Source organism: Lepidochelys kempii, chromosome 2, assembly GCF_965140285.1.
Source record: "Lepidochelys kempii isolate rLepKem1 chromosome 2, rLepKem1.hap1, whole genome shotgun sequence".
NCBI classification, from domain to species: Eukaryota; Metazoa; Chordata; order Testudines; family Cheloniidae; genus Lepidochelys; species Lepidochelys kempii.
In genome coordinates this window covers 27,521,253-27,533,604 of record NC_136381.1, presented here as the reverse complement: position 1 = coordinate 27,533,604, position 12,352 = coordinate 27,521,253, and positions in this window count along the sequence as shown.

Below are 12,352 nucleotides of genomic sequence, written 5' to 3'. Positions count from 1 at the left end.
CTTGTCAACTGTTGGAAATGGCCCACCTTGATTATCACTAAAAAAGGTCCCCCCTCCCCGCTCTCCTGCTGGTAATAGCTCACCTTAAGTGATCACTGTCGTTACAGTGTGTATGGTAACACCCATTGTTTCATGTTCTCTATGTATATAAATCTCCCCACTGTATTTTCCACTGAATGCATCCGATGAAGTGAGCTGCAGCTCACAAAAGCTTATGCTCAAATAAATTTGTTAGTCTCTAAGGTGCCACAAATCCTCCTTTTCTTTTTGTGAATACAGACTAACATGGCTGCTACTCTGAAATCTATATTTTCAATATATTTATCTGTGACACTCTGAGTACCTTTCCCAGACCTGAGGAAGATATGTGTGGAGCTTGAAAGCTTGCCTCTTTCACCAACAGAAGTTTGCCCGACAAAAGATATTACCTCACCCATCTTGTCTCTTTAGTATCCTGGGACTGACAACTGCAGCAAAACTGCACACATCAAAAAATTTGGAATGTTTTGACATTTTCAAAATGAAAAGTCATTTTCTGATTCAAAATGACTGAAATTTTAAAACAATTTATTTATACTTAAAAAAAGGGTTAAAAATGTAAAGGTCAAAACAGCCCAATTTGTTCATTTTTTTTAAAGGTTCTGATTGACCCCATAAGAAAAACTGGACCATCAGTTAATGAAAATTTATGAAATTTTGACTTTTTGTTCTGATTCAGGATAGGAAAAAAATTCAAAATCTCAAATTCTTGAGGGATGGGGAAATTGTTTCCATCCAGCTCTAGAATTAATCAGTTTCTTTCTCCTTTAGATACTGTATATATATATATATATATATATATATATATATAAAGTAACAAGAAAGAAATAGTGACCTCACAGTGTCTAACAGTACAAAAGAACCAGGCATTTCATATTCTCTTCATCCATTTGCCTAAGAAATGAAGGAATTGTGGGGGTGGATGCAACTGTTTGCAGAGAAAACACAGGGAAGCAAACAAGAGAAAAACTGTTTTGTTTTTTTTTAAATGTATACTAGGGAAGAGGGGAGAAAGAGGGAATTTGACTACAATGAACAGGAATGTAAAAATAGTTTAGAAAGCTACATTAAGACAAAAAAGCAGATAAAGAGCACTGGCAGATCTGAGAGAGGGTTGGGGTCAGCCACTTCACATTTCATCAGATGCAGAATTTAAGATTTCATTTAAAAAATGTAAAGGACCAGATTCAACCCCTACCACCCAATATTTACAGATGGCTATTTATTATAGTATACCTAGGCATCAAATACAAGCTCTGTCCTTGTGCTCAGGGAACACTAGGACTTTGTGGGTTCAGCACAGCTACCAATCTTCAGACTGCAAATGGTGAGGAGAATGGGAAGAGAAGTCATGGCCGTGCACAGAGCATGTTGCAACCTTTCAAAGGGTAACACTTTGGATATTCTGTCTCTGCATTTCTGGAAGTATTTATGTGCAGTGAAAAATGTGTCTTGCCCATTATGGGCATTCGTTCCATATCTTGTCACACCGTAGCTAGGATGATGAGGGGTCTGATCTGGCCCTTAGCTTCAAGTGTAAGACAGGATTTCAAATATCCCTACGAAGGCAAGATGCAAATGCAAAACAGCAGATTTGCAGAGTAGCTGTCAGTTGAGATAAAATGGTCAGAGAGCTAAATTACAGCAGTTTCAAAAAGGTTAATTAAGCTGCGCTGGTACCCTGTGAATATGCAATTCACAGCAGTGAAACAGCCTCTGACTACTCTTATGGATATCATGTCCTCATGCTCTATGGAAATCAATTAGTCTGCATTGAACTGTCCCACTGTAGGTTCTGAGTGAGCACCACCATTTTAGTACACAATGATTAAAGACTACAATATTCCTGCTGAGAAAAGGATTGCAAATTGCACCCTTCTGAGGTGGCAGTGGTGTAATTTAATTATAACCAAGGCTGAAATGCCATAAAAGCCTGGGGATAATACGTTAAAAGCACATCTTTGGAACAATACTACTGCATGTCTTAGAAGAGAGTACATCGCCACCAATAATAAATGTTCAGCAACTCAAATTACCCGCTCCCTGACATCTGTACAAAACTAGTCTCTTCAGCAGGTTTACACAAATGTAGCTCATTGGAAGTCAGCAATGAGTTCTGCTGAAGGTGCACAAGAAGTAATACAATCCAGTTCTCTCAAACTGTGTTGGCTTTGGAGAGGTAACCGAAGAAGCAGCTGTCAAAACTACTCTTTAGTACTAAAGTTAGCAGAAAGTACTCAAAATACATCTGTCAAGTAAGAATAGTCCATTTTCTACATAGTCACTTTTCAGAGCAGAACCGTGTGTTAAGCAGTCTATATAAGAATTGCTAATTATGGTTCTTCTATTGAAATCACTGGCTTCACTAGGAGTAAGAAGCTATTTATTTCCCTTAAATGTATTAGTAAAGAAATAAAAACAATTTTTATGCGGTTTCAACCTGGCTAAAAGGAAAGGTTACCTCTTGAGAAAAAACAATAATGGATGTACAGGGCCCTGACCTATGACTGGCGCCACTAGACATTACAACAATGCACACACTAATGGAATGAAAACAGAAAAATTACAGAGTGTTAGGGGCAGGGAGGGGGAAGGTGTTAAGTCAAAGAAAAGTATTAAGAAAAGAAAGTACTCTTTTAAACAAATATATGAGTTAATTTTCTTTAGATTCTTTGGATCCCATTTTGCAGCCACTCCATAGGCTGACATCCCATTGACTGCAATGGGAATCCTGTCTGCAGAACAGCTGTTAACTGGGTCCTTGAGCAGTAGATGGAAAAACAAGCGTAAGGAAGAACATGAAAGAATTAAAAACATGAATAAAATAAGAACACATTTTTAGTAACAAAATTACTACTAACATGAGTTACCAAATCAGCATTGACCTTTAAGACTCTCCAAAAAAACGTGATTTTCCCAAGCAGCTGTTTGCATGTATTCTGTTCAGGTTCTTATGCCACCCTCATCAACATAGTATCCGAGTGCTTCCCAGAAGTGCATTAAGGGATGTGAAAACTATTTGTCACATGTGATTTGCCCTTTCCCTCTCTCCCCTTTTTCTCACATGGGAAAAACTGTGATGTTTATTAATTTATGTAATACCCAGTATTCTGACAGGTTTCAGAGTAGCAGCTGTGTTAGTCTGTATCATGCAAAAAGAAAAGGGGGACTTGTTGCACCTTAGAGATTAACAAATTTATTTGAGCATAAGCTTTCGTGAGATACAGCTCACTTCAGCATCTGATGAAGTGAGCTGTAGCTCACGAAAGCTTATGCGCAAATAAATTTGTTAGTCTCAAGTCCTCCTTTTCTTTTGCCAGTATTCTGAGTGTGTTTGTTACTGAAGGGTAGATCAGAGAAGTGCACTTTACATTTGGAATGGAAAGAGGTGACCTCGGAGGTGGTTCTTCTATGCTGTGGACATTCATTCCCCAGCCTTGGACCAGCCCAAAAGAAAGCTCTGTCTGCTGCACATATATGAGCTTTACCCTTGTAAATAGTTTAAATGTATTTATAGGGATTATTTTTAAATCCCTCCACCTGTAGTCAAGTGTTCTAGTCCAACTATACAAGCCTTACAGAGAGGTATGGAACCTTTGAAAGTGACCTAAAATAATTCTCTATACCAAAAAGGTAAAGATCTGGAAATAAATCTAGAACTGAGTGCTGGCCCACATTAGGAAGTGGACTCTCCTATGGTAAGGAAGTTCCCATTTCAATCTCTGCAGGGTCAGTAGATATCAAAAACTAAGTCTTAGTACAAAAAAGCAGTTGCTGATGCAGGACTCATTTTAATCAGGTGTTCAGAAAGTTAGAATGAGTTCCAAGGAGAAACAAAGTGGTCAAAAGCACTTAATATCATATTTATCTAAGGTTTTGGGAACTTATGACATGAACATATCATGTGTTTATCAGTCTGGGCTCCTAAATTTTCATTATAATTTTGCAGTGCCATACTGTACTTTACACTTTACAAAGAGGAGAAAATAAGGACAAGGAAAACAAAGTCCAAGTCATCCCAAATTTATTAAAGTGAATAAAGGAACAGACACACATTCTTGTTTTTCAACATTTTTAAATGCTTTGCAAACATATATTATATAATCAAGTGTTAGATGTTGAGCTGGGTGAATGACTGATATTTTGGTTCTCCAGCAGTTCTGAAAAGTTGAAAGAAAAACATCAGTTTTACCTGAAGCTGAAAATTCTAATTTTTTTAGGAAAACTGAACAAACAACCACCAAAATTTTTGTTTGCAGGAAATTTTTGTTAGACACAAAAGAAACGAAGGGCTACGTTCACAGAATGACTATGGGTGTGTGCGCACATTTGGTAGCATTGCCTCCCTTGTTACTTATAGCCCAGTGGTTTGAGCATTTTCTCAGGATGGGGGAGCCCCAAGGTCAAATCCCCTCTGTGCCCAAAGTGGAGAAGGGATTTAAACTTGTCTCCTACACTGCAGGAAAGTGCCCTAACCCCTGGACTATAGAGTAGCAAGGTGCTGGGTTTTCTCACTTGCTTGCTCTGAAACTCTTCCACTTTCTATAAAATACTTTAATATAGTCTTTCGGCTAGAGAGAGAAAGGGAGCCTATCCCCTCCGCCCTCTTCAAAGCACTGGATAAGGCTCTCACCTAAAAAGTGGGAGCCTCAAATTCACATCCCAATTCCAATGACTGACATAGGCCAAAGCTATTTAGTTAATTCATGACAAATTCATGAACAGTTTGGGCATTTTTCAGCAAAAATTTTTTCTGAAAAAATTTGACCAGTTACGTGCTTGTCGTTCCTGTCCACTGCAGTATTAACAAATCAACAATAAAGACAGCGGGGGATATGTGTATGAGATTAACACTTACAGGTATTATGTTTCAGTAGGAGTGATTCTCTTTTTAAATTCACAGTCTTCTTTCTTTAACTAGTGTGTGTGTGGGGGGGTAATACTCTATTCCTGCTGTGACTCATTCTTCTCCCTAGAAATCTTTCTTAGTGGTGCTTATTAATCCTGCTCTCTCTTACTCTTTCCAGTGTCCAATTTGTGGGTGGCAGACATGCATCTGTGCTCCCCCGCCCCAGGACCTTTTGTGTAAGTACTGCAGGTCCTCAACACAAGAGTAGTTGGAGGTAGCTATGCACAGAAATCTGGAGTCCATGGTAAAATTTCCAAGGACATCAATGGGAATTGGAGCAAGCCCTCTATCTCCCCAAGTGACCATTTAGTACTTCCCCAGTGCAATAATGAGAGAGTAGCTTTTATGTCTAGTATAATTCTCCAGATTTTTTTTAATTAATTTATTTTTTAAAAAACCCTTGGTCAGACTCCTGAGGTTTTACAAGAGATTTTTTTCTGTATCTTTTTGCTTCTTTGTGCTGTAATTTTCTATTGCTTTATTTCAATATAATGAGCTTGATTCATCAGCTGTGTAAAGTACAGTAATTAACCAGATATGGGCAACAAGTCACCTGAGAGTGTAAGAGATAGGAGTTTAATTTGCACATTGGTAAGTTTCAGAGTAACAGCAGTGTTAGTCTGTATTCGCAAAAAGAAAAGGAGTACTTGTGGCACCTTAGAGACTAACCAATTTATTTGAGCATAAGTTTTCTGTGAGCTGTAGCTCACGAAAGCTTATGCTCAAATAAATTGGTTAGTCTCTAAGGTGCCACAAGTACTCCTTCTCTTTTTACATTGGTAAGTGGAACCCAAATTCCTTTGTCAAATTTGGGGTGGGTGCTAAGAGAGGGCATGCTAGTAAGCTATTGCTTTTCCACATGCAGTTTATGCAAATCTCTTCTTTCTTGCCACTTCCTATTTGGGGTCAGTACCTTTGGTCTCTTTAAGGTCCACTTATATCTAGTTCATCTTCCTAGTCTTTGGCCTCCTCCTTAATCATCTTCCATCCGCAATCATTGCAACCAAGTCCCTGGGCTGTAAGGGACCATCCTACAGATGTAGGACAGCTGCAAATATCCAATAAGCCAGGGGCGGGTAAACTTTTTGGCCTGAGGGCCGCATTGGGTTTCTGAAATTGTATGGAGGGCCGGTTAGGGGAGGCTGTGCCCCCGTACCTTATCCGACCCCCCCTGCTTCTCGCCCCCTGACGGTTGCCCGGGAACCCCTGCCCCATCCACCCCCGCTCTCTATCCCCTGACAGCCCCCAGAACCTCTGCCCCTAACTGCCCCCTGCCGCCCCATCCAACTCCCCTCTCATTCCAGATTACCCCCCTGGGACCCCTGCCCCATCCAACCATCCTGCTTCCTTCATAGAATCATAGAATATCAGGGTTGGAAGGGACCTCAGGAGGTCATCTAGTCCAACCCCCTGCTCAAAGCAGGACCAATCCCAAACTAAATCATCCCAGCCAGGGCTTTGTCAAGCCTGACCTTAAAAACTTTTAAGGAAGGAGATTCCACCACCTCCCTAGGTAACGCATTCCAGTGTTCCACCACCCTCCTAGTGAAAAAGTGTTTCCCTAATATCCAACCTAAACCTCCCCCACTGCAACTTGAGACCATTACTCCTTGTCCTGTCATCAGCTACCACTGAGAACAGTCTAGATCATTCCTCTTTGGAACCCCCTTCCAGGTAGTTGAAAGCAGCTATCAAATCTCCCCTCATTCTTCTCTTCCGCAGACTAAACAATCCCAGTTCCCTCAGCTTCTCCTCATAAGTCATGTGTTCCAGTCCCCTAATCATTTTTGTTGCCCTTTGCTGGACTCTTTCCAATTTTTCCACATCCTTCTTGTAGTGTGGGGCCCAAAACTGGACACAGTACTCCAGATGAGGCCTCACCAATGTCGAATAGAGGAGAACGATCACGTCCCTTGATCTGCTGGCAATGCCCCTACATATACATCCCAAAATGCCACTGGCCTTCTTGGCAACAAGAGCACATTGTTGACTCATATCCAGCTTCTCATCCACTGTAACCCCTAGGTCCTTTTCCGCAGAACTGCTGCCGAGCCATTCAGTCCATAGTCTGTAGCGGTGCATGGGATTCTTCCATCCTAAGTGCAGGAATCTGCACTTGTCCTTGTTGAACCTCATCAGATTTCTTTTGGCCCAATCCTCTAATTTGTCTAGGGCCCTCTGTATCCTATCCCTACCCTCCAGCATATCTACCTCTCCTCCCAGTTTAGTGTCATCTGCAAACTTGCTGAGGGTGCAATCCACACCATCCTCCAGATCATTTATGAAGATATTGAACAAAACCGGCCCGAGGACCGACCCTTGGGGCACTCCACTTGATACCGGCTGCCAACTAGACATGGAGCCATTGATCACTACCAGTTGAGCCCGAAAATCTAGCCAACTTTCTATCCACCTTATAGTGCATTCATCCAGCCCATACTTCTTTAACTTGCTGGCAACAATACTGTGGGAGACCGTGTCAAAAGCTTTGCTAAAGTCAAGGAACAACACATCCACTGCTTTCCCCTCATCCACAGAGCCAGTTATCTCATCATAGAAGGCAATTAGATTAGTCAGGCATGACTTGCCCTTGGTGAATCCATGCTGCCTGTTCCTGATCACTTTCCTCTCCTCTAAGTGCTTCAGAATTGATTCCTTGAGGACCTGCTTCATGATTTTTCCAGGGACTGAGGTGAGGCTGACTGGCCTGTAGTTCCCAGGATCCTCCTTCTTCCCTTTTTTAAAGATGGGCACTACATTAGCCTTTTTCCAGTCATCCGGGACATCCCCCGATCGCCATGAGTTTTCAAAGATAATGGCCAATGGCTCTGCAATCACATCCGCCAACTCCTTTAGCACTCTCGGATGCAGCGCATCTGGCCCCATGGACTTGTTCTCGTCCAGCTTTTCTAAATAGTCCTGAATCACTTCTTTCTCCACAGAGGGCTGGTCACCTCCTCCCCATGCTGTGCTGCCCAGCGCAGTAGTCTGGGAGCTGACCTTGTTTGTGAAGACAGAGGCAAAAAAAGTATTGAGTACATTAGCTTTTTCCATATCCTCTGTCACTAGGTTGCCTCCCTCATTCAGTAAGGGGCCCACACTTTCCTTGACTTTCTTCTTGTTGCTAACATACCTGAAGAAACCCTTCTTGTTACTCTTAACATCTCTTGCTAGCTGCAACTCCAGGTGTGATTTGGCCTTCCTGATTTCACTCCTGCATGCCTGAGCAATATTTTTATACTCATCCCTGGTCATTTGTCCAATCTTCCACATCTTGTAAGCTTCTTTTTTGTGTTGAAGATCAGCAAGGATTTCACTGTTAAGCCAAGCTGGGCACCTGCCATATTTACTCTTCTTTCTACACATCGGGATGGTTTGTCCCTGTAACCTCAATAAGGATTCTTTAAAATACAGCCAGCTCTCCTGGACTCCTTTCCCCCTCATGTTATTCGCCCAGGGGATCCTGCCCATCAGTTCCCTGAGGGAGTCAAAGTCTGCTTTTCTGAAGTCCAGGGTCCGTATTCTGCTGCTCTCCTTTCTTCCCTGTGTCAGGATCCTGAACTCGACCATCTCATGGTCACTGCCTCCCAGGTTCCCCTACTAATTCCCACTTTAGCTTCCCCTACTAATTCTTCCCGGTTTGTGAGCAGCAGGTCAAGAAGAGCTGTGCCCCTAGTTGTTTCCTCCAGCCCTTGCACCAGGAAATTGTCCCCTACACTTTCCAAAAGCTTCCTGGATTGTCTTCACCACTCCCGGATTCCCCGCCCCTGACTGCTCCCCCCCCCCCCATCGAACCCCCTGCCTCCTTCCTGACGGCCCCCCAGGACCCCTGCCACATCCAGCCACCTCTTTTCCCTGTCCCCTGACTGCCTCCTGCCACCCCATCCAACCCCCCTCTCCTTCCTTACTGCCCCTTGGGAACTCCTGCCCCCATTCAACCACCTGGTTCCCTGCCCTCTGACTGCCCTGACCACAACCCCGAACTCCCCTGCCCTCTATCCAAACACCCTCCCCCACTCCCTTACTGGGCTGCCTGGAGCACCGGTGGCTGGCGGCGCAGCTGCACCAGGACAGGCAGCCACGCCGTGCACAGCACCGGGTCAGGCCGCGCCCTGCAGCTGGGCTGCCCCAGGAGCTCACAGCTCTCCCTCCCCCCCCCGCCCGGAGCATTGTGCAGGCGGTGCAGTGAGCTGAGGCTTTGGGGGAGGGGGGAACAGCGCGGAAAGGGCTGGGGGCAGCCTCCCAGGTCAGGAGCTCAAGGGCCAGCCAGGACGGTCCCGCAAGCCGTAGTTTGCCCACCTGTGCAATAAGCTGTTGCAGCCCCACTGGTGACGTCTCTCATTACAGCGTGGTGGGGTGGCGAGTGGCATGGCTCTCTATAAAATGCCACATTGTTCACCCTGATGTCATCATAGGGCCTGATGTCATAGGGCCTAAGCTTGTCCAATAGATATGTTCATGTGAACTGATACCGACGTCAAGTATATCTCAGGGGACTATGGAGATCCCCACAGCTTATGTAAATGTTTGGCTTATTTGACAAATCAAATTCCACTGACCCATGACACACACCTGTTCTGCATCACATTTTACACCCCCAATGAATAGCTACTGAGAGTGTAAAGTGTGAGCGCTAACTTAGTTGCAGAGGTGAAGTTTGCATGCCAGGAACGGAACTGGAGCCAATAAGAGTAGATTTGTGTAAAGCTCTAACGGGTTTATATTATAATTTTAAATACATATATTCATACACACATTAATAATTTATAGAACTGGTTGAAAGTTTTCTGATGGAACAGGTTTCCTGCATTGTGCAGGAGGTCAGACTAGATGATCATAATGGTCCCTTCTGACCTAAATATCTATGAATCTATGACTCAGAAAATGCTGATCTGATGGAATTAAAATATGTTGTGGGAACAGGCAGATCCCATCAAAACTTTTGACAGAAATGGAGTGGGCAAGTTTCCTAGCTCCATGGTCCGTTCCACAGGATGGCCAATTTTTTTTTGAAACATTTGTTTTGCTTTTCCTAAAATATATTTTTTTAAAAATTCCTTTACATGGGAAATGCTGAAATATTTGCTTTTGTTCCAATTCTGAACAAAACCCACAATGAATTTTCAAAGTTTTGCTCAAAAAAAATTTCTGTTCTTTGATCAGCTCTAATAATTTACCATGAAAACACCCCCCACTGTTCCTCAAACGTTCTTGTCAACTGCTGGAAAAGGCCCACCTTGATTATCACTAAAAAAGGTTTTTCTCCCCTCCGCTGGTAATAGCTCACCTTAAGTGATCACTGTCATTACAGTGTGTATGGTAACACCCATTGTTTCATGTTCTCTATGTATATAAATCTCCCCACTGTATTTTCCACTGAATGCATCCGATGAAGAGAGCTGTAGCTCACAAAAGCTTATGCTCAAATAAATTTGTTAGTCTCTAAGGTGCCACAAGTCCTCCTTTTCTTCTTGTGAATACAGACTAACATGGCTGCTACTCTGACACTTGGGTGAGATACTGATCCCAAGGGGAGAGGATTGGTAAAGTGGTTTGAAGCCACAGTTGTACACTCCTGATTCTGGACTGCACTGGGGCTGGAGCAGCCCTGGGATTAATGTTGATAGACAGCCAGTGCCCTCTATCCCAGGCTAAATTACAGCCACCTGTCTCAAGCGGTCTATGCCATGGCTGCAACCCCTGACACAGCTCTCCCGGCACACCCTTTACACCAGGGCTCTCACCGAAGTCTTTGTAAAGCAGTTTGCTGCTGTCTTCCTCATTGCTATGCCAGGGAAGTTCTCCCCTGGGTGGATCCAGGGTTCTTATCAACCTTTTATGCCATTCTGGCCCTGTTGTCCACTGTGAAAGGGCTGAAGCTGGGGTGAGAGTTCATTTTTATTTTCCTCATGAGAAAACTAAACGTCTCTAGGTCAAATTCACTCTCAGTTACAATGATGTGAATCTAGACTGGAGGTTATGGGATTACTCTGGTTTTAAGACAACGTAAATGAGAGCATATTTTAAGGATTATTTTCCTTTTCAAGGGCATCAAGATTTGGCATGGGGGGGGGCTGAGGTGTATATTATAGGAATATGTGTGGCAGTTCTGTGATATCAATTACCATAATACTTCTCAAATCATTAAAAAAAGTATGTTTAAACTGAAGTAAAGCTCAAATTACTCTTCATTTCTTGTTTTTATTAATGGGAATTTTTCTGACGATGTGAAAAGAATTGATTTTAATGTCAAAACCTTATAGAAAATCTTTAATGTCATGATTTCAGCTGCAGTAGCTGATCAGAAATGCAAAACTAAGTGATTCTGATTGACTAACTGTAGGAACAAGTTTTCAGTAATTCTGTAGTGTTCATGATAAACAGCGCAGCCAGATAAAAAACTGAAATCTGTAAAATAAGCATATTATGAACTAACAATGTGAGTAATAAGTATAGTTTCAAAAAAAGCAAGTCTGCAAATATGAGTTACTTGTGTTTAAAAATCAGATTATTTAGTCAGACTCATCTCTCTTACTCCCCTCCCTCTGGGAGATTTTGGCCAATACACAGCATAGTACTAACACAATCATTTGGTACTCAATGGATGGTACAACTGAGGCACAAATTGGCTAGCTGTTAAATGATGGAGAACCATCACCTATGATTTCAGAGCTTACCAAAAAAACTCCATCAGAAAATGGGTCGAAACATGCCCTCATCTGCTCAAAGCTCCACCTTGGACTCACTCGCCACAAAAGTGCCTTGAGATTAAAAAGTAGGAAAATGATACCACAGCTATCTTAGTCAGCTGTGCAACTGGTTTCTCATCCTTAGAGATGAACGATGCTGTGAAAAATACAGCATCAGTGACAGAAAGTTGACTCACAGCAATAAGGCTGCTTTGAACTGAGAGCTTCTTAAAACCTTGTAATTCTGCTGTGTTCAATTTAGGCCTTACCTTCAAAAACAAATCTTACCTTGACTTTAGTCCATCCTGTGCTTTCCTGCACATTGGGCTACCCACATTTGCCATCCTTGCCTGCCAACTGCCCTTCTCTCCAAATCTTCCCATTTCACGTTGAGGTGCTTGAGGTTGTTCAGAACTATTCATTTCCATGTTATTCACGGTCTTCCTCTCTTTCTTCTTGCGTTTTCTGGCTTCCATTCAAGGGTGGTATTTGATGAGCATTCTTTTTCCATTCTCAGCACATGTCCCAGCCACTGATGTCTTCTTTTGTCGATTATTTGTGGGAGGGTGCCTTGTCCAGTCATTTTTCTGACTTCTTCATCATCTTCCTATCTCTGTGTGTTATTCCCAATTATATTACTATTAAAGGATGCAAAACAATCAAATCAAGAGAAGGACAGGAGGGATAGTTGGAACAAAGAACAAAAGAGAGTCAA